Source organism: Cervus canadensis, chromosome 20 (genome assembly GCF_019320065.1).
Source record: "Cervus canadensis isolate Bull #8, Minnesota chromosome 20, ASM1932006v1, whole genome shotgun sequence".
NCBI lineage: Eukaryota > Metazoa > Chordata > Mammalia > Artiodactyla > Cervidae > Cervus > Cervus canadensis.
Genome location: NC_057405.1, coordinates 45,956,983 through 45,979,660, shown reverse-complemented (window position 1 = coordinate 45,979,660; position 22,678 = coordinate 45,956,983). Strand labels below are relative to the sequence as shown.

At 38.3% G+C, this 22,678-nt stretch overlaps 1 protein-coding gene and 1 non-coding gene across 2 annotated transcripts in view; one reads left to right on the top strand and one right to left on the bottom strand.

Annotated features, from left to right (window-relative positions):
* LOC122422911 (amine sulfotransferase-like) overlaps positions 1-1,731 on the top strand; it is a 33,009-nt gene extending 31,278 nt beyond the window's left edge. The window contains exon 10 of the transcript XR_006264010.1: positions 1,720-1,731. The gene's annotated coding sequence lies outside the window, so the exon portion shown is untranslated. The remainder of the gene's footprint in view (positions 1-1,719) is intronic.
* Positions 1,732-7,259: 5,528 nt separating this feature from the next.
* Positions 7,260-7,366, bottom strand: LOC122422972. Its single transcript, XR_006264056.1, has one exon. It is a non-coding gene; the product is annotated as a U6 spliceosomal RNA (small nuclear RNA).
* Positions 7,367-22,678: the final 15,312 nt, after the last annotated feature.

Here is a 22,678-nt window from a genome sequence, read left to right as displayed (position 1 = left end):
GGCCTGAAAAATAGCTGTGAATAGAAGAGAAGTGAAAGGCAAAGGAGAAAGGGACGGATATACTCATTTGATGCTGAATTCTAAATAGCAAGGAGAGATAAGAAAGCCTTTCTCAGTGATTAGTGCAAAGAAACAGAGGAAAGCAATAGAATAGGAAAGTCTAGAGATCTCTTCAAGAAAATTAGAGATACCAAGGGAACATTTCATGCAAAGATGGGCTCAATAAAGGACAGAAATGGTATGAACCTCACAGAAGCAGAAGATATTAAGAAGAGGTGGCAAGAATACACAGAAGAACTGTACAAAAAAGAACTTAATGACCCAGATAACCACAATGGTGTGATCACTCACCTAGACAGACATCCTGGAATGTGAAGTCAAGTGGGCCTTAGGAAGAATCACTACATACAAAACTAGTGGGTGATGGAATTTCAGCTGAGCTATTTCAAATCCTTAAAGATGATGCTGTGAAAGTGCTGCACTCAATATGCCAGCAAATTTGGAAAACTCAGCAGTGGCCGCAGGACTGGAAAAGGTCAGTTTTTATTCCAATCCCAAAGAAAGGCAATCCCAAAGAATGCTCAAAGTACCACACAATGGCACTCATCTCACACGCTAGTAAAGTAATGCTCAAAATTCTCCAAGGCAGGCTTCAGCTATATGTAAACTGTGAACTTCCAGATGTCCAAGCTGGTTTTAGAAAAGGTAGAGGAACCAGAGATCAAATTTCCAACATCCATTGGATCATCGAACCGGCAAGAGAGTTCCAGAAAAACATCTACTTTTGTTTTATTGACTATGCCAAAGTCAATAACTTTGACTTTGACTGTGTGGACCACAGTAACCTGTGGAAAATTCTGAAAGAGATGGGAATACCAGACCACCTGACCTGCCTCTTGAGAAACCTGTATGCAGGTCAGGAAGCAACAGTTAGAACTAGACATGAAACAACAGACTGGTTACAATTAGGGAAAGGAGTATGTCAAGGCTGTATATTGTCACCTTGCTTATTTAACTTATATGCAGAGTGTATCATGAGAAATGCTGGGCTGGATGAAACACAAGCTGAAATCAAGATTGTCGGGAGAAATGTCAGTAACCTCAGATATGCAGATGACACCACCCTTATGGCAGAAAGTGAAGAAGACCTAAAGAGCCTCTTGATGAAAGTGAAAGAGGAGAGTGAAAAAGTTGGCTTACAGCTCAACATTCAGAAAACTAAGATCATGGTATCCGGCCCCATCACTTCATGGCAAATAAATGGGGAAATAGTAGAAACAGTGGCACACTTTGTTTATTTGGGCTCCAAAAACACTGCAGATGGTGACTGCAGCCATGAAATTAAAAGACACTTGCTCCTTAGAAGAAAAGTTATGACCAACCTAGACAGCATATTACAAGCAGAGACAGTAATTTGCCAAAAAAGATCTTTCTAGTCAAGGCTATGGTATTTCCAGTAGTCATGTATGGATGTGAGAGTTGGACTATAAAGAAAGCTGAGTGCCGAAGAATTTATGGTTTTGATCTATGGTGTTGGAGAAGACTCTTGAGAGTCCCTTGGACTGCAAGGAGATCCAACCAGTCCATCCTGAAGGAAATCGGTTCTGAACATTCATTGGAAGGACTGTTGTTGAGGCTGAAACTCCAATAGTTTGGCCACCTGATGCAAAGAACTGACTCATTTGAAAATACCCTGATGCTGGGAAAGATTGAAGGCAGGAGGAGAAGATGGTTGGATGGCATCACTGACTCAATGGACATGAGTTTGAGTAAACTCCGGGAGTTGGTGATGGACAGGGAGGCCTGGTGTGCTGCAGTCCATGGGGTCGCAAAGAGTCAGACACGACTGAGCGACTGAACTGAACTGAGCTTTAAGAAACAGTGTAAGCAACATGAGACGGTACATACTGAGTGTGAAGCAGGATCAATAAAACCTTTGAATGCTACGACTTGGGCAGCTCGTTGAGGGCAGCAAATGGTAAATAAAGACAGGCATTTTGCGGAGGAGAGATAAAAGTTGAAGAAGTAGCCAGAATAGGACCGGGAATAAGTTTTCGGATTTTGTTTGTTAGGTTTTGATTTTTGTCCTCTCTCTTCCTGGAGTCGGCCTCAGCGGTCCAGCAGTGTTGTTCTCAGTCACTTCAGTTGTGCCTGACTCTTTGGATCCCTTGGACCAGAGCCCTCCAGGCCCCTCTGTCAGGCCATGAGCACTGTAGTGGCATGCTCTCCTTCAGGAGATCTTTCAACCTAGAGATCAAACCTTAGTCTCCTGCATTGCAGAGGGATTCTTTACCTGTGAGCCACTGGGGAAATTGGCAACTGAAAACACAACAGACTCTTTAACCACTAGATGGGGAGCCTAACATTTTTCAAGACAATGGTCTTGATCTGGTTGATAGGTGTTAGAGGAATTGGGAAGGGTCAAAAAAGACCAACAAATGTCCATCTAGTCAAAGCTATGGTTCTTCCAGTAGTCATGTATGGATGTGAGACTTGGACTATAAAGAAAATTCAGAGCTGGAGAATTGATACTTTTGAGCTGTGGTGTTGGAGAAGACTCTTGAGAGTCCCTTCGACTGCAAGGAGAGCCAATCGATCCATCCCAAAGGAAATCAGTGTTGAATATTCATTGGAAGGACTGATGCTAAAGATGAAACTCCAATACTGTGGCCACCTGATGCGAAGAACTACTTATTTGAGAAGACCTTGATGCTGGGAAAGATTGAAGGCGGGAGGAAAGGGGATGACAGAGGACGAGATGGTTGGCTGGCATCACCGACTCAATGGAATGAGTTTGAGTAAACTCCATGAATTGGCGATGGACAGGGAGGCCTGGCAAGGTGCAGTCCATGGGCTGGCAAAGAGTAGAACACGACTAAGTGACTGATCTGAACTAAACTGAAAGAGGCTCCTCCCTTGTGCATCTCCGTTCTTGGGAATGACACAAAGAAAAAATCTGAAGTCTTACCCATGGCAAAAACTAGTATATTAAGGAAAGAACAGAAAGAACATGAAAAGGAAGAGGTGTATCAAGCCAAGAGAGGCACTGGCCCCAGATTTCCTGAGAAAGAACAGAAAGAACACCTGAAGGGAGAGTTGGGCCAAACCAAGAGAAGCACTGTCCTCGGGTTTATTGAAGAAAGAACAGAAAGAACAACTCAAGGGAGAGGTGAGCCAAGCCATGAGAGGCTTTGGCCCCAGGTTTACAGAAAAAAGAACAGGAAGATCTCAGGGGAGAGATGGGCCAAGCCCAGAGATGCAATGGGACTGGAATGATCAGGTATGGGTGTGTGCAAGACAAGGCTCTTACATGTACATCTAGGTGGTCGTGGACAGACAGATTTGATGGACAGTTGCAAGTTACGTAACAACAGGCTTGAATGCACATGCCTTTCCCATAATTCAGTCTGTTATAATCAGATGTATGTGTGTATAGAGTATTTGTGAACCCTCAATGGGCTCCTGGCTGCCTAAGTTCACCTGGAGACACACCTGTGCATCAAGGATGCATGTGCCTGAGTTGGAGAAGCCACTGTGGTTAGTCTTCTCCACTGTGTGGTGCCTGGGCTGCACAGGCGAAGTTGGAACAGTCTTTCTGGTTATTTTGTAGCATATGTGTGAGCTCTCTTCTGCCACATTGGAGTGTGTGTGGGGTGGGGTCTAGAGAGCAGCTTGAGTCTCTTTCGGCTAGGCCAACCCCTGTGGCTCATGCCTAACTTATTACCTAACAGGTGACAGTGGTGTACTTTTCTTTATCAAAAGAGGTATTTAAATTTATCATCATTTATATATTTACTAGAACAAGCAGTCTCAGGATTACATTCTGTGTTTTGCAAAAGGAACTCTATTATGAACAAAAAGTTTCTTATGAAACAGTATAGATGCATTTGTATCATATGGCAGTTCCCATGAAATTTTACATAAATTAGTAATAAAGTTGACATGTCAGATAAGCTTGACACATGCTTATTTTTTGCCTCTTTTTTCACTAAAAAATGATAAAAAATCAATAGAAAAGAAACTCATCTCACTTGCTCCAGAACAAGCTCTGCTGTCTTTTGAAATAGCTGACCCAAAATTCTTGAAGTGTATCTATAGGACCTTCATGATTTCATATTCACAGGGATCTTTAACAGATACTCTGCTTATTCACTGGCAAAGCTGGCTCCCTGGAAGCCGGCTTCTAGGACCGAATCAAATTCAAGACAAGGCTTTAATTGTATTTAATTCTCCCACAATCAAGTAAGTGGATTACACTCTGTGATATGTGTGCAAAAATAAATTATTTTGTTTGTATTGCCAAGTCATCTTATCCTCAAATTCCCCCTCCTGCTCATAAATAAATAAGTAAATTAATAAATGAATAAGTGAAACTTTGAGATTAAAGGTCACCTTTCTTTCCATAGTTCCCTTATTGATTCACACGCAGTTTCAATTGTTTTTTTGAAGATGCACTTGTTTTCGGCTGTGCTGAGTCCTGGTTGCTTCTCCAGTTGTGGTACACAGGCTTCTCACTGGGGTGGCTTCTCCTGTTGTGGAGCACGGGCTGTGGGTGCCCAGGCTTCAGGAGCTGCTGCACGTGGGTGCAGAAGTTGCAGCTTGCAGGCTCCAGAGCACTGGCTCAGTAGTCATGGTTCTTTGCTTCTTTGCTCTGAGGCATGTGGGATCCTGGGCCACGGATTGAACTGATGTCCCATGCGTTGCAAGGCGGACTCTTAACCACTGGACCACCAGGGAAGTCCCCTCATGCTGTTTTAATTTACCTTGTAAAATAGGTAGTTACACAGGATTTTCACAGCCATGATGGTCCAGTGGAGTGTGAGGAATTTGTGCAGGATTCAGAAACAATTTGTCATGTTGTGACGCTGTTCTTCTATCAGAAAAGAGCGAGTGTCTCTGACTCCTAGCCACCCTGCTAACTGTGACAGTCACAACACCCCACCCGCACTTTAACATCCCCACCCAGAACCACTTCCGAGCACCACTTAGAGTCTGTGGGGAACCAAGGGCAATGTCTCAAGATTCGTCCCACCAAAATGCCTTCATATGTTCTGCTTTATTGTTGTTCTATGATTGGTTCACCCTGATGCTTTAAATTATGTTGTGAGACATTTCAGGTTGGATTTCCCAGGAAACAGACTGAGATGTGCATGCAGCCTGGAAAATGCTCTCAGGGACAATACCTCCGAGGAAGTGAAGGAAGCAAGAAAGGGCTCAGGGAGAAGTTAAACTGCAGCGTGGTGCAACTGAATCCACAGGGGACCATAAACACGGGCTCAGGAGCTGGGATGCCCTTCAGAGCTGTTTTCACTTGAGGCAGTTTTGTGGCTACAGATGCAAGTCATAGCAACACTTCTGCATCTGTCACTGCATCTGTATCCAAGCTGCAAATGAATGTTTTGTTTTTTTCTGAATTTGATTTTTTGATGAAACACCGGCAAAGGAACATGGAGGAGTATTTGTTTTAGTCCATTTGGGCTGACACGACAAAACAGAACACTCTAAGTATTTGAATTTATTTCTTACAGTTCTGGAGGCTGGGAAGGCGTGGTTGTGACACCTACTTCATGTTTGGTGAGAATCTGCTTCCTAAGCTGTCCTCTCACTGTAACTTCACATGGCAGAAGGAGCAGGCAGCTTACAAGGGCCTCTTGTACAAGGGCACTAACCCCCATTCATACTTCCTAAAGAACTCACCTCCCAACATCATCACCTTGGGGTTTATAATTACAACATATGAATTTTGGAGGGACACAAGTATTCCATTCATAGCCATGGACTTCATTTTGGTATTTCGTTTGTGTAGTACGGTTAGAATAAGATGAAGCGGGCAAAGTGGAGATTTGTAGACAAAACCCTGTGTAGAAATTCATTGGTAAATGGACTCTTTTGGGCCATTTTTAATGTTTATTTATTTTCCCTTTTAAACTAATTTTTTTAATACATAAATTAAGGGAGAGTGGTAGCTCAGCTGGTAAAGATTCTGCCTGCAATGCTGGAGACCTCAATTCAATTCCTAGATTTGGGAGATCCCATGGGGAAGGGATAGGCTATCTATTCCAGTACTCTTGGGTCTCCCTGGTACTCAGATGGTAAAGAATCTGCCTGCAGTGCAGGAGACCTGGGTTCAGTCTCTGGATTGAGAAGATCCCATGGAGAATGAAATGGCTACCGACTCCAGTATTCTTGCCTAGAGAATTCCATGGAACCTGGCAGGCTACAGTCCCTGGGGTCAAAAAGAGTCCGTCAAGACTGAGCAAATTTCACTCACTTATTCATTATAAATCTCACTGTACAGAAGAGAAAATTGAAGATCAGATGTCATATGATTTTTGTCTAGCTCCCAGTTAGTAGAAGAGCCTATTACTGCAATTCTCACACTTTTTTCACCATAATCATCTCAATTATTTATATACCAAACAATGTGTTAAATTTTAGTAGTGATCTACAGTATTAGGTACTAAATATTAAATCTTCATTTTATTTCCCCATTTGCTCAAGCACCCAGGGGCTGGATCATAGTTGTTGTTCAGTCACTCAGTTGTGTCTCACTCTTTGTAACCCCATGGTCTGCAGCACACCAGCCTTCCCTGTCCTTCAGCATCTTCCAGAGTTTGCTCAAAATCATGTCCACTGAGTGGTGATGCCATCCCACCATCTCATCCTCTATTGTCCCCTTCTCCTCTGGCCTTTTATCTTTCCCAGCATCAGGGGTTTTGGCCAATGAGTGGGCTTTTTGCATCAGGTGGCCAAAGTATTAGACCTTCAACTTCAGCACCAGTGCTTACAATGAATATTCAGGGTTGATTTCCTTTAGGATGGACTGGTTGCATCTCCTTGCAGTCCAAGGGACTCTCAAGAGTCTTCTCCAACATCACAGTTCAAAGGCAGCAATTCTTCTGCACTCAACCTTCTTTATGGCCCAACTATCACATCCATATATGACTACTGGAAAAACCATAGCTTTGACTAGATGGACTTTTGTTGCCAAAGTAATGTCTCTGCTTTCTAATACACTGTCTAGGTTTGTTGCAACTTTTCTTCCAAGGAAGAAGCATATTTTAATTTCATGGCTGCAGTCACCATCTGCAGTTATTTTGGAGCCCAAGACAGTAAAGTCTGCTTCTGTTTCCAGTGTCTCCCCATTTATTTACCATGAGGTGATGGGACCAGATGCCACAATCATAGTTTTCTGAATGTTGAGTTTTAAGCCAGGATTGAGATTTTTCACTCTCCTTTCACTTTCTTTTTTTTTTTTCAAAAATATGGAACGCTTCACGAATTTGCGTGTCATCCTTGCTCACGGGCCATGCTAATCTTCTCTGTATCGTTCCAATTTTAGTATATGTGCTGCCGAAGCGAGCACTCCTTTCACTTTTGACAAGAGGCTCTTTAGTTCCTCTTCCCTTTCTGCCATTAAGGTGGTGTCACCTGAATATCTGAAGTTATTGATATTTCTCCTGGCAATCTTGTTTCAGTTTGTGCTTTTACCAGCCCAGCATTTTGCCTGATGTACTCTGCATATAAGTTAAATGAGCAGGGTGACAATATACAGCATTGACGTACTCCTTTCCCAACTTGGAACCAGTCCATTTTTCCATCTCTGGTTCTGACTTTTGCTTCTTGACTTGCATACCCATTTCTCAGGAAGCAGGTCAGGTGGTCTGGTATTCCCATCTCTTAAATAATTTCCCACAGTTTTTTGTGATCCACACAATCAAAGGCTTTAGCATAGTCAGTGAAGCAGAAGTAGATGTTTTTCTCGATTCTCTTGCTTTTTGTATGATCCAGCGCTAATCGTGATTTGATATCTGGTTCCTCTGCCTTTTCTAAATCCAGCTTGTCAGTGTGGAGGTTCTCGATTCACCTACTGTTGAAGCCCAGCTTGAAGCATTATCTGGCTAGCATGTGAAATGAGTGTGATTGTGTGGTAGTTTGAACATTCTTTGACATAGTGTGGTGGTTGTTAATAATGGAGCATCAATGTCAGAAAGAGAGAAATCCCAGTCTCCCTGAGTAAAAATTACACGTGCACCAAGAGACACTCTGTATCTCAAGCTGAATCCCATAAAACTAGTTCATAATTGCAGGGAAGACATTAAGTGCCTAATATTGATGGCCTCCGTGTCAATATTTACCTTTTAATACCAACTCCGTCAGTAACACTTGTTCATGTCTTAAGGGCTTTTACACAAAGATGGAACATTCTGATACTTTAATGAATAAATTGAAAGACTAAGTTAGAAGTTACATCCAAATAAACATTAAGAAGTTTCTTAAATAAGACTTTATGTCAAAATTATAGTTGGAAAATGTTCTAAATCCATATTTTCAAAAGAGTCTCACTTCCTCAAGAATCAAACCACTAAAAATACTACCAAATTTGAAGTATAATTTATTTAAATACAGTGACTATAGCACATTGAGATATGTTTGGACTGATCTGGTCAAATCCAATAATCTATGTTTTAATGTCTTGGGCACTTGTCAGCAGCTCTCCTCCCAGTGATTCCCACATCTCTAATGGCTCATCTTGACTATCTACTTGGGGGTGGTAATACTATGTCTTCATTTTCTTTGTCCACTGAACACTTTGATTTATGCACTGTATCCTCCCTTACCTGAAGGCTCACTGTGATTGCACCTCCCTGTCTTTCTACCTAATGTCCTTGGGAATAGAAACCAGAAAAACCTGAGTGTCTTTTGAACCACCAAGGATGATGAGGAATGAATGAGGCACTTGACTTGGGTGCAAAATTGAAGGTGGTATGCAAAAGCCAGTAATAAAGATGAAAGTATTTGAGCTCAATATTTTAAAGATGAAAACTGATATAAGGTCGTTGATTAAAACATTCAAATTTAAAATAATTACTGATCTTTCCTCTGCCTCAGGTGCCAATATGGCTATACATAGTTCTATTATTTGAAATTTTTACTTATTAACCTACTACAATATTATTAAAGTCTCTTCAGTATAAATATGGAGAAGGAAATGGCAACCCACTCCAGTATTCTTGCCTGGAGAATCCCATGGACAGAGAAGCCTGGCAGGCCACAGTCCACGGGATCACAAGAGTTGGACATGGCTTACCGACTAAACCACCACCACCAAAGTAAAATAACAGACATTAACAAGCATTGGCAAAGATGTGTAGAAACGTGAATCCTCACATACGGTGGGAATGTAAACGGCACAGTATCCTTGGGAAACAGTTTGGAGATTCTACTTCTAGATATCTACCCAAAAGTAGTGAAAACATAAGTAATGAAAATATAAGATGCACCATTATTCACCAATGCCAAAGTGGAAATAATTCAAATGGCTATCGACTGGTGAATAGACTAAAAATATACAATGGCAGACTATTCAAAAGTAAGAATGAACAAAATATTAACACATACAACAATATGAATGAATTTCATTGCCCAACAATGAAAAATCAATGGAGGCAGAAATTATGTGCTTTTATTTTCTTAATATATGCCTAGGTCTGGGAAGTGGAAATGTGTATTACATTCATTAAGTACTCTATTTTGCCAAAACTTGTTAGAAGTACGCAAAGTGCTTATTTATAACAAAGTGCTTGATTAAGATGACAGGAGAAAGTGTTTCAAAAATGAGATAAAACCTCAGACTTCATATTTTCCACTGAGGTGTGAATAGATATTTTATATGTGCAATACAAATAAGCTAATTTGTTAGAAATGGAAAAGTATGCTCACTGAATAATGTAATGAAAGTAAAATTTCAGAAAATTTCAGAAAATTCACATAAATGGAGGTCAGATTTTTTAAAAAATGACAGGATTATAAAATGTGACTATTATTGAGACTTTTGATTTTGTTTCAGATTGTTAAAATATTTGAACTGATTTCCATTTCCAAATCTATATAGGACAGCATTTATTTCACCTTGCTCTCTGTAACATTGAGTATTCTTCAGGTGATAAACTTTATTCTTTTGAATCAGCATCTGTTTTTTCAGTCAATTGCAAGTTTGTTTTTTTCCCTAGTCTAGTAGAATGTTTTCACTTTATGAGTTATTTTACTAATTTTATTAACATGTGAAAAAATACAGAAAGCTTCACAAATCATAACTGTACAGCTTGATAGATATGAATAAAGTGACCACACTGTGGAATTAGCATTAAAATCAGTAAACAGAATATTACCACAGCCCTGGGAATTCTCATCGACTGACTGGTACTATACAACACCCCACAGATAATCATTTTCTTTCTAAACCAATACATTAATGTTAGCAATTTTTTAAATTATATGCTGAATCATGAGTAAGTGATGGCTTTTTTCCCACTGAATATTATTGTGTGTTTTAGTTTCATGTATGTCTTCCACATAGGTGAAATTCAGGCATCCTATTGATGCATTGTACTTGCTTATGTGAAATTCACAGTTTGCTTATTTGTACATGAACATTTGTACATTTGTTCACTGTACATGAACACTGAGCTATATTTGTTAACTCTGTGGAGGGTGGTGCCTTGAAATGTTTGACTTTAAGTTTACCAACCTTTTCTTTTAATTTTCTTCCTCTGCTTTTACTCTTCATAAATTTTTCTCCATTTGGGATTTAAAATAAATCTCAATAAACAAATTCACCTATATTTTCCTAGCTATTAAAAAATGATTTTATCTTAAATATTTAGCTATTAAATACATGTGGAATTAGTTAGCCGAATGATATGCTCTGATACAGCTATTTTTTCCCCATTTAATTAAATGATTAAGCCATTAGATGGATAATCCTTCTGTTAATGACCAGGGCTCTTGGCCTCCTGAATCAACAGAAAGTGATCAGAGGCAAGAAGAAATTCAGACAAGGCTTTACTGGGGCCCTTGTTGTAGTAGGAGGATGCAGCAACAAGCAACAGGTTCCTTTGCTTGATCCCTCGCTGAGATGGGGTGAGCTGGATCCTTATATGGGTTGAGAGCAGGGGTGTGTCCAGGGGTCAGGCTGGAAGTGTTGCTTCAGTGGTTTGCCCATCCCTTTCTTGGTGTTTGTGGACAGGGGGCATGCAGAGTACCCTGCTTTTGCTACCGACTCTTCAGAAGCAGCAGGTTTTTTTTTTTTTTTTTTTTTTTTATCTTGTTGGTGATGAGTGAGTGAAAGTAGTTCAGTCGTGTCTGATTCTTTGCAACCCCATGGACTATACAGTTCATGGAATTCTCCAGGCCAGAATACTGGAGTGGGTTAGCCATTCTCTTCTCCAAAGGAAACTCACAACTCAGGGATCAAACCCAGGTCTCCTGCATTGAAGGCAGATTCTTCTTTTTTTTTTTTAAATTTATTTCTTAATTGAAGGATAATTGCTTTACAGAATTGTATTGTTTTCTGTCAAACTTCAACATGAATCAGCCATACACATGCATATATCCCTTCCCTTTTGAACCTCCCTCCCTTCTCCCTCCCCATCCCATGCCTCTAGGTTGATACAGACCCCTGTTTGAGTTTCCTGAGCCACACAGCAAATTCCCCCGTTGGCTACCTATCTTACATATGGTAATGTAAGTTTCCATGTTACTCTTTCCATACATCTCCCCTCTTCTCCCCTCTCCCTATATCCATAAGTCTATTCTGTATGTTTGTTTCTTTATTGCGGCCCTGCAAATAAATTCTTCAGTACCATTTTTCTAGATTCTGTATATTTGCATTAGTACAGGATATTTATCTTTCTCTGTCTGACTTAATTTCACTCTGTATAATAGGCTCTAGATTCATCCACCTCATTAGAAATGACTCAAATGTGTTCATTTTTATGGCTGAGTAATATTCCATTGTGTGTATTAGCACGACTTCTTTATCCATTCATCCGTCAATGGACACCCAGGTTGCTTCCATGTTCTAGCTATTGTAGATAGTGCTGCAATGAACTGTAGGATACATATGCCTTTCTCAGTTTTGGTGTCCTCAGGGTATATCCTATGAGTGAGGCTGCTGGGTCATATGGTGGTTTTATTCCTAGTTTTTTAAGGAATCTCCATACCATCTTCCACAGTGGCTATATCAGTTTACATTCCCACCAACAGTGCAAGAGCGTCCCCGTTTATCCATATCCTCTTCAGCATTTATTATTCGTAGACTTTTTGATGATGGCCATTCTGACCGAAGTGAGGTTATATCTCATTGTGGCTTTGATTTGCATTTCTCTAATAATGAGTGATGTTGAGCATCTTTTCATGTGTTTGTTAGCCATTTGTATGTCTTCTTTGGAGAAATGTCTGTTTAGGTCTTTTCCCCACTTTTTGATTGGTTTGTTTGTTTTTCTGGTATTGAGTTGTATGAGCTGCTTGTATATTTTGGAAATTAATCCTTTGTCAGTTGTTTCATTTGCCATTATTTTCTCACATTCCTATGGTTGTCTTCACCTTGCTTATAGTTTCCTTTGCTGTGCAAAAGCTTTTAACTTTAATCAAGTCCCATTTGTTTACTTTTGCTTTTATTTCTGTTACTCTAGGAGGTGGGTCATAGAGGATCTTGCTTTCTTTGATTTATGTCATTGAGTGTTCTGCCTATTGTTTCCTCTAAGAGTTTTTATAGTTTCTGGTCTTACATTTAGGTCTTTGATTTATTTTGAGTTTCTCTTTGTGTATGGTGTTAGGAAGTGTTCTAATTTCATTCTTTTACATGTAGCTGTCCAGGTTTCCAGCACCATTTATCGAAGAGGCTGTCTTTGCCCAATTGTATATTTTTTCCTCCTTGGTCAAAAATAAGGTGCCTGTAGGTGCGTGGGTTTATTTCTTGGCTTTCTGTCTTGTTTCATTGGTCTATATTTCTGTCTTTGTGCAGTACCATACTGTCTTGATGACTGTAGCTTTGTACTATAATCTGAAGTCAGGAAGGTTGATTCCTCCAGTTCCATTCTTCTTTCCAAGACTGCTTTGGCTATTCGGGGTCTTTTGTGTTTCCATATGAATTGTGAAATTTTTTGTTTTAGTTCTATGAAAAATGCCATTGATAATTTGACAGGGATTGCATTGAATCAGTAGGTTGCATTTGGTAGTATAGTCATTTTCACAATATTGATTCTTCCTACCCAGGAACATGGAATATCTCTCCGTCTGTTTATGTCACCTTTGATCTCTTTCATCAGTGTCTCATAATTTTCTGTGTAGAGTTATTTTGTCTCCTTAGGTAAGTTTATTCCTAGATCTTTTATTCTTTTTGTTGCAATGGCAAATGGGGTTGATTCCTTAATTTCTCTTTCTGATTTTTCATTGTTAGTATATAGAAATAAAGGTGATTTCGGTGTATTTATTTTGTATCCTGCGACTTTGGTAAGTTCACTGATCAGCTCTAGTAATTCTCTGATAGTATTTTTAGGGTTTCCTACGTACAGTATCATGTCACCTGCAAACAGTAGAATTTTACATCTTCTTTTCCAATCTGGATCCCTTTTATTTCTTTTTATTATCTGACTGCTGTAGTTAGGACTTCCAAAACTATGTGCAATTATAGTGGTGAAAGTGGACACCCTCGTCTTATCCCTGATCTTACGGGGAATGCTTTCAGTTTTTCACCATTGAGAATATGGTGAAACAACAGTATTTTTTGAAGCATTTTAATAACAAATGGGTTCTGAATTTTGTCAAAGGCTTTCTGAATCTACTGAGATCAACATATGTTTTATCTTTCAATTTATTAATATGGTGTATCACATTGATTAATTTGTGTATATTGAAGAATCCTTACATCCCTGGCATAAACCCAACTTGATCATGTGTATGAGCTTTTTAATGTTGAATTCTGTTGAATTCTGCTAAAATTTTGTTAAGGATTTTTGCATCTATGTTTATCAGTGATATTAGCCTATAGTTTTCTTTTTTTGTGTTGTGTTTGTCTGGTTTTGGTATCAGGGTGATGGTGGTCTTGTAGAATGAGTTTGGCAGTATTCCTTCCTCTTCAATTTTTGAAAGAGATTTAGAAGGATAGGTATTAGCTCTTCTCTAAATGTTTGATAGAATTCTCCTGTGGAACCATCTGGTTCTGGGCTTTTGTTTTTTGGGAGATTTTTTATTACAACTGCAATTTCAAAAGAACTGTACACAGAAAATTATAAGACACTAATGAAAGAGATCCAAGATGACATAAGCAGATGGAGAGATATTCCATGTTCCTGGGTAGGAAGAATTAATATTGTGAAAATGATCATACAACCAAATGCAACCTACGGATTCAATATAATCCCTGTTAAATTATCAATGGATTCTATTGGATTGTTCATAATTTCTTCCTGGTTCAGTCTTGGCAAATTGAACTTTTCTAAGAATCTGTCCATTTCTGCCAGGTTATCCATTTTATTGCCATATAGTTGTTCATAATAGTCTCTTATAATCCTTTATATTTCTGCATTATCTGTTGTAACCTCTCCTTTTTCATTTCTAATTTTGTTGATTTGATTCTTCTCTCTTATTTTCTTGATGAGTCTTGCAGGCAGATTCTTCACCAGCTGAGCCACCAGGGAAGCCCAAGAATATGGAGTGGGTAGCCTATCCCTTCTCCAGAGGATCTTCCCAAGCCAGGAATTGAACCGGGGTCTCCTGCATTGCAAGTGACCAGCTTTACCAGCTGAGCTACTAGGGAAACCCCTTGTTGGTCATAAATGGCCCCAACTGCACAAGTAGGCAGTTAATTTTAGTCCCTTATAGCTTCTTTGTATTTTGTTGCCCAAGGAGCTATTTGTCTAGGTACAAGCATTGCAGCAAAGGATCCATGGTACCAGACAGTTTCATTCCTTTGAACATTTGATCTTTAGTGTAAACTTCATGATCTGATCAGTTATTAAACAAATGCATGTGTTTTATATGATTTCTCTATTTGACAGGCATGCTGATTTGTACCCAAAAAATTAAAGTTAAATTAGAATGAAATGACTTTTTTTTAATGCTTGATTTATCCTATATTTAACAGTAAAGAAATAATACATGCTACAGAAAGCACTCAAGACATTTACAATTCCTGTTGCATGCTTTCATTTGTTCACTTTATCATATAGGCTAATAATGAAGAGTATCTCTCAAATAATTTTCATTTTTGAGATTTTAGGGTTTCATTCAACTTATCACAGTTAGATTTTTACTAATTTTTATTAATACTTTTTATAACACTTTAATATAAACATATATATGAGAAATACAAATTAATATGTATATTAAAATATGTTCTCTATTTAGTAGATTTTTATGTGACTTTTTTTTTTTTGCATTGATTCTACTCCCCATCTATACCCCAGATGAACTTCAAGGGAAAATCTTTCATCTTCTTTTGTAATTCTCTGTCAAAACTTTCATCTTGCTCCACTGTGAAGTGATGTTTCCAGTCTCTGATGGGACAAGCACATGCACAACTCTGGGTGAGGAGGTAGCACTGTCATGGAAACACTTCCTACAACCCACCGTAATCTCTTCTCATGCAGCTGAATATTGAGAGTTCTCCATGGGGCTTAATACTTCAATTTTCCTTGCATACGGATGAGCTAAGAAACAAATTTAGTATCAAATAATTCTGAAAATGACTTAGAGTCCACTTTCTTATCTGTTCAGCTTCCATTAATCATTACCATTAAATAAACTTTCTTTAGATGGAAAAACAAACCTAAAATAAATGACATGAGTAGAATATTCAAGTATATTTCAATAAATGCCATGCACTGCACTTGGTGAACTGCATCTATCATGTAATATAGTTCTTAACACTCCCCTTCAAAGTAAGTGTTTCTTCATTTTTAATATTGAAAAAAGAATAAGATTCAAAGACATTCAAGAAATGAAGTCAGGCTCCCAGAAGGTGCTCAGGCATGTAATTGCTATGGTTTTACTTGATGGAAGATTGAAACCATTATTGAGCACATTTTTTAATGAAGATAAATAATTTGACATTTTTCAGCTATCAGAATTTCTTGTGTAAAGTTAATTATTGGCATGGTAGAAATAATAAGCTCATATGAGTACGAGAAATGTTTTATAACTGACCTAGTTGAGTAATCAAAATGAAAGTTGATAATAAATGTGACAAAGAAAAACAAATTTTTAAAAATACTAGTATTTACAGTAACTTCAATAAGATCTTACACAATTAAGAAATAATCAGTGTCTGTCATCATGATGCTATTCAGAAAAAAATATGAATAAAATAGAGAGGTAAAAATTATGTTTTAGAATGGTACATATTAAAGTGTTTAAGAAAAAAATACATGACCTTAAGGGTATTAGTAGTAAAATATATTTATTCTTAAATATCCTTGGCAAATCATGGAGCATAAAAAAATTTATTGCATGTTGTTGAGTATTTGAAATCATAACAGACTAAGTTAATGATGTATCAATCTATGTTTCACAATGAAGATCAGAACTTGATGGAAAAGCAGGGTTACAAACTTCTCCTCTGACCCTGCCCGTGACACAAAAAATAAATGTTAAACTTTCTTCTAGAATGTTCTGGGAGAAATAAAGGACACCAATAATTGGAATTGCTGAGGCAACTGAGAGAATTCCTACAGTCTAGATAATATTCTGTTTTATGATCTTAGTGGCCACTCTGTTAATATTCATCAGTCTGTGCATATATGATTTACAGATTTCTGTATTTGTCAAATATTAATAAAATTTAAGAATAATTAATAAAAACACACAACATAAGACCTGTGTGTTTCAGTTTTATTTGGGGGCTTTCTGAGGATTATTGCCTGGGACACAGCCTCTCAATAGCTCTGAGGAACTTCTCTGAAGAGGTAAGCGGGGAGGCCAACGAATATGTGATTTTGGAGAAGTTCAGTTCAGTTCAGTTCAGTCGCTCAGTCCTGTCCGACTCTTTGTGACCCCATGAACCCCAGCACCCCAGGCCTCCCTGTCCATCACCAACTCCTGGAGTCCACCCAAACCCATGTCCATTGAGTCAGTGATGCCATCCAGCCATCTCCTCCTCTGTCGTCCTCTTCTCCTCCTGCCCTCAACCTTTCCCAGCATCAGGGTCTTTTCAAATTAGTCAGCTCTTCATATCAGGTGGCCGAAGTATTGGAGTTTCAGCTTCAACATCAGTCCTTCCAATGAACACCCAGGACTAATCTCCTTTAGGATGGTCTGGTTGGATCTCCTTGCAGTCCAAGGGACTCTCAAGAGTCTTCTCCAACACCACAGTTCAAAAGCATCAATTCTTCGGCACTCAGCTTTCCTTACTGTCCAACTCTCACATCCATACATGACCACTGGAAAAACCATAGTCTTGACTAGACGGACTTTTGTTGACAAAATAATGTCTCTGCTTTTTAATATGCTATCTAGATTGGTCATAACTTTCCTTCCAAGGAGTAAGCGTCTTTTAATTTCATGGCTGCAGTCACCATCTGCAGTGATTTTGGAGCCCAGAAAAATAAAGTCAGACACTGTTTCCACTTTCCAGAACATCTATTCTCCATCTATTTGCCATGAAGTGATAGGACCAGATGCCATGATCTTAGTTTTCTGAATGTTAAGCTTTAAGCCAACTTTTTCACTCCCCCCTTTCACTTTCATCAAGAGGCTCTTTAGTTCTTCTTCACTTTCTGCCATAAGGGTTGTGTCATCTGAATATCTGAGGTTACTGACATTTCTCCCAACAATCTTATTTCAGCTTGTGCTTCATCCAGCCTAGCGTTTCTCATGATGTACTCTGCATATAAGTTAAATAAGCAAGGTGACAGTATACAGCCTTGACATACTCCTTTCCCTGATTGGAAGCAGTCTGTTTTTTCATGTCCAGTTTTAATTGTTGCTTCCTGACCTGCATACAGATTTCTCAGGAGGAATGTCAGGTGGTCTGGTATTCCTATCTCTTGAAGAATTTTCCGCAGTTTACTGTGGTCCACACAGTCCAACGCTTTGGCATAGTCAATAAAACAGACGTAGATTTTTTCTGGAACTCTCTTGTCTTTTCAATGATCCAATGGATGTTGGAAATTTGATCTCTGCTTCCTCTGCCTTTTCAAAAACCAGCTTCAACATCTGGAAGTTCACAGTTTACATATTGCTGAAGCCTGGCTTGGGGAATTTTGAGCATTACTTTACTAGCGTGTGAGATGAGTGCAATTGTGCGGTAGTTTGAGCATTCTTTGGCATTGCCTTTCCTTGGGATTGGAATGAAAACTGACTTTTTCCAGTCCTATGGCGACTGCTGAGTTTTCCAAATTTGCTGGCATATTGAGTGAAGCACTTTCACAGCATTATCTTTAAGGATTTGAAATAGCTCAACTGAAATTCCATCACCTACTAGTTTTGTTCGTAGTGATGCTTTCTAAAGCCCACTTGTCTTCATATTCCAGGATGTCTGTCTAGGTGAGTGATCACACCATTGTGGTTATCTGGGTCATTAAGTTCTTTTTCATACAGTTTTTCTGTGTATTCTTGCCACCTCTTCTTAATATCTTCTGCTTCTGTTAGGTCCATATCATTTCTGTCCTTTATTGTGCCCATCTTTACATGAAATATTCCATTGTTATCTCTAATTTTCTTGAAAAGATCTCTAGTCTTTCCCATTCTATTGCTTTACTCTATTTCTTTGCACTGATCACTGAGGAAGGCTTTCTTATCTCTCCCTCCTATTCTTTGGAACTTGGCATTCAGATGGTATATCATTCCTTTTCTCCTTTGCCTTTCACGTCTCTTCTTTTCTCAGCTATTTGTAAGGCCTCTTCAGACAATCATTTTGCCTTTTTGCATTTCTTCTTCTTGGGAATGGTTTTGATCACCAACTCCTATACAATGTTATGAACCTCTGTCAATAGTTCCTCAGGCACTCTATCAGATCTAATCCCTTGAATCTATTTGTCCCTTCCACTGTAAAATCGTAAGGGATTTAATTTAGGTCATACTTGAATGGTCTAGTGGTTTTCCCTACTTTGTTCAATTTAAGTCTGAATTTGGCAATAAGGAGTTCATGATCTGAGCCACAGTCAGCTCCTGGACTTGTTTCTGCTGACTTTGTAGAGTTTCTCCATCTTTGGCTCCAAAGAATACAATCAATCTGATTCCAAAATTGACCATCTGGTGATGTCCATGTGTAGAGTCGTCTCTTGTGATGTTGAAGAGGGTGTTTGCTATGAGCAGTGTGTTCTGTTGGCAAAATTCTGTTAGCCTTTGCCCTGCTTTATTTTGTATTCCAAGACCAAACTTGCCTGTTATTCCAGGTATCTCTTGACTTCCTACTTTTGCATCCCAGTCCCCCGTGATGAAAAGCACATCTTTTTTTTGGTATTAGTTCTAGATGGTCTTGCAGATCATCATAGAAGAATTCAACTTTAGCTTATTTGGCATTAGTGGTTGAGGTATAGACTTGGATTACTGTGACATTGAATGGTGTGCCTTGGAAACGAACAGAGATCATCCTGTCATTTTTGAGACTGCACCCAAGTACTGAAATCTTCTGGACTCTTTCGTTGACTATGGGAGCTACTTCATTTATTCTAAGGCATTCTTGCCCACAGTAGTAGATATAATGGTAATCTGAATTAAATTCACCCATTCAGGTTCGTTTTAGTTCACTGATGCTTAAAATGTTGACGTTCACTATTGCTATCTCCTGTTTGCTCACTTCCAATTTACCGCGATTCATGGATCTAACATTCCAGGTTTCTATGCAATATTGTTCCCTATAGCATTGGACTTTACTTCCATCACCGGTCACATCCACAGCTGTGCGTTGTTTTGGCTTTGGCTCAGCCCCTTCATTCTTTCTGGAGTTATTTCTCCACTCTTCTCCAGTAGCATATTGGGCACTTACAGACCTGGGGAGTACATCTTTCAGTGTCATATCTTTTTGCCTTTTCATACTGTTCATGTGGTTCTCAATGCAAGAATACTGAAGTGGTTACCAGATCACAAAGTCTACACTAACGATCAAAGGCTCAGAGGTGGAGTAATCATCTAATGGTTCAAACATTTAACTATTTGCATGAAAAAAAAATTGTATCTATAATATAACACTCACTGAGCTAATTTCACATGTATTTAATAAGCTAAATAGTTTAAGATAAAATCATTTCAAATAACTAAAAAACTATAGGTGAATCTGATCACAAATTTCAACTGGGGGAAAAATTGTGAAGCATAAGAGCAGTGGAAGAATGTCCTTTAAAAAATGTCCTTTAATCCGTAATTGGATTAAAAAATCTCTAGTGTATTCTACAATGGAATGTATGAATCGACATGAACAGGCATGAACAAAGCACAATAACTTCAGTGGACTGCAAGGGTGTTATGTTAAGTGAAGAAAGCCAAACACAAAAGGTTACATGATTCATCATCTCATTGTTATGACATTCTCAAAGTAACAAAGGTATAGTGAGGGAGAACAGATCAGTGATTTCCAGGTGTTAAATTCGGGGAGCATTTGTGAATACTAACAGGTGACACAAACAAGTGTGTGACACAGAAAGTGTTTCTTCCTGTTGAGGAATCAGTTTGTACCCTGGCTGTGCTGACAGTTACGTGAAACGACACACATGTGCTTGTCTTAGTAGATATGGTTGGAAACTGGAAGCATCACTTGACAATGGGGCAAAATGAAAGGTTTGACAGAGTATTCCAAAGGAAGATGAGATATTTTCCTTTAAGTTCATCAGAGATATGAATGAGGAGTACAATTCACAAAAGAATCATATAAAAAAATCTACTAACTAGAGAGCATATTTTAATATACATATATTTGTGTTTCTAATACAAATGTTAACTATAAGTTAACAAAATAAGTAAACTGTGCTTGGATTAGTTGTCATGAATTTGATGAACACTTTGAAAGTTCAAAAAATAAAATAATGGTCTGCATTGTCAGCCTGAATGATAAAGGAAAGACAAAAAGCATACAAAAATGTCTTGGGTTTTATGTAGTGTGTACTTTTCTTTATCTCAATTAAATTTAGGATTAATCAAATGTTAAACAGTCTTTTGATCCTTTTAAGTAAACTTTAATGCTTTGGCTTACAATCAATGTAAATATTGAAATTGAGAAATCACATGTAAATACACACATCTACTAATAATTTACCAGATCAAAGTTTTCACAAAAGATTAAAAGTTCAACGTAAATTAATCATTTAACTATTTGGATGAAAATCATAGTTACGTCCATAACTCATCACTAACTAAATTAATTCTGGCTATATTTAATACTTAAATATTTAAGATAAAACCATTTTGAACAGCTAGAAAAGTATAGGTGAATCTGATCATAATTTCCAAATTGCAAAAAACTTGTGAACCATAAAAGCAGTGGAAGAAACTTTAAAAAATTAGTATATTTACAACAATAAACATTTTGAGGACTACTATCCAGTAAATAGAAATAACCCAATACTCACATATAGCAATACAAATAAAGAAATTGTGTGACTTTGTATAAGGAAACACTATAAGAATGCATGAATTACAACTACATGGAAAACATATATGAATCTCAGAAATATAATATTCAGTGGAAAAAACAGACACATCACACAATTCATTATAAGAGTTTAAAAAACAGCAAGATCAATCTATGGCTTGAAAAGGAGAGTAATTACCTTTTGAGGATGGTATAGTAACTGATTAGGTAAATGAGAACAGTCTTAAGGTCTTAGCAATATTTTTAATTGAGTTATAGTTGCTGTACAATATTATATGAGTTATAGATGTAAATACAATGATTCAAAGTTTTTAAAGATTATACTCCATTTATAGCTATTATAACATATTGGCCATTATTCCCTTTATTGTACAATATATCCTTGTAGCTTATTTTATACATAATAGTTTGTACCTTTTAATCCTCTACCACTATATTGCCCTTCCTCACTTCCCTCTTCCCACTGGTAACCACTAGTTTGTCTTCAGTTCAGTTCAGTTCAGTTCAGTCGCTCAGTCGTGTCCGACTCTTTGCAACACCATGGACTGCAGCATGCCAGGCCTCCCTGTCCATCACCAACTCCCAGAGTCCACCCAAACTCATGTCCATTGAGTCGATGATGCCATCCAACCATCTCATCCTCTGTCGTCCCCTTCTCCTCCTGCCCTCAATCTTTCCCAGCATCAGGGTCTTTTCAAAAGAGCCAGCTCTTCACATCAGGTGGCCAAAATATTGGAGTTTCAGCTTCAACATCAGTCCTTCCAGTGAACACCCAGGACTAATCTCCTTTAGGATGGACTGGTTGGATCTCCTTGCAGTGCAAGGACTCTCAAGAGTCTTCTCCAACACCACAGTTCAAAAGCATTGGCACTCAGCTTTCTTCATAGTCCAACTCTCACATCCATACATGATCACTGGAAAAACCATAGCCTTGACTAGACGGACCTTTGTTGGCAAAGTAATGTCTCTGCTTTTAGAAATAGTTTATTTCTTTATCTTAGTGCTAGTTCCATAGGTTTAGTCATTTTGCAAATATTATTATTCACAATAATTTGTGAATTTTCCTGTATTTGTGTCATATTTAATAAACATGTGAAATAAATAACAAGTATGAAAACATTTTGTAAGACTTTGTCACAAAGCTTGCCATTTATAGAAAAGACAAAACATTAATTCATAACTGCATGCAAGCATCCTAAGTCATGTTGAATGCTTTGCGACCTCATGGACTGTAGCCCACCAGGTTCCTCTGTCCATGGAATTCTCCAGACAAGAATACTGCAGTGAGTTGCCATGCCCTCCTTCAGG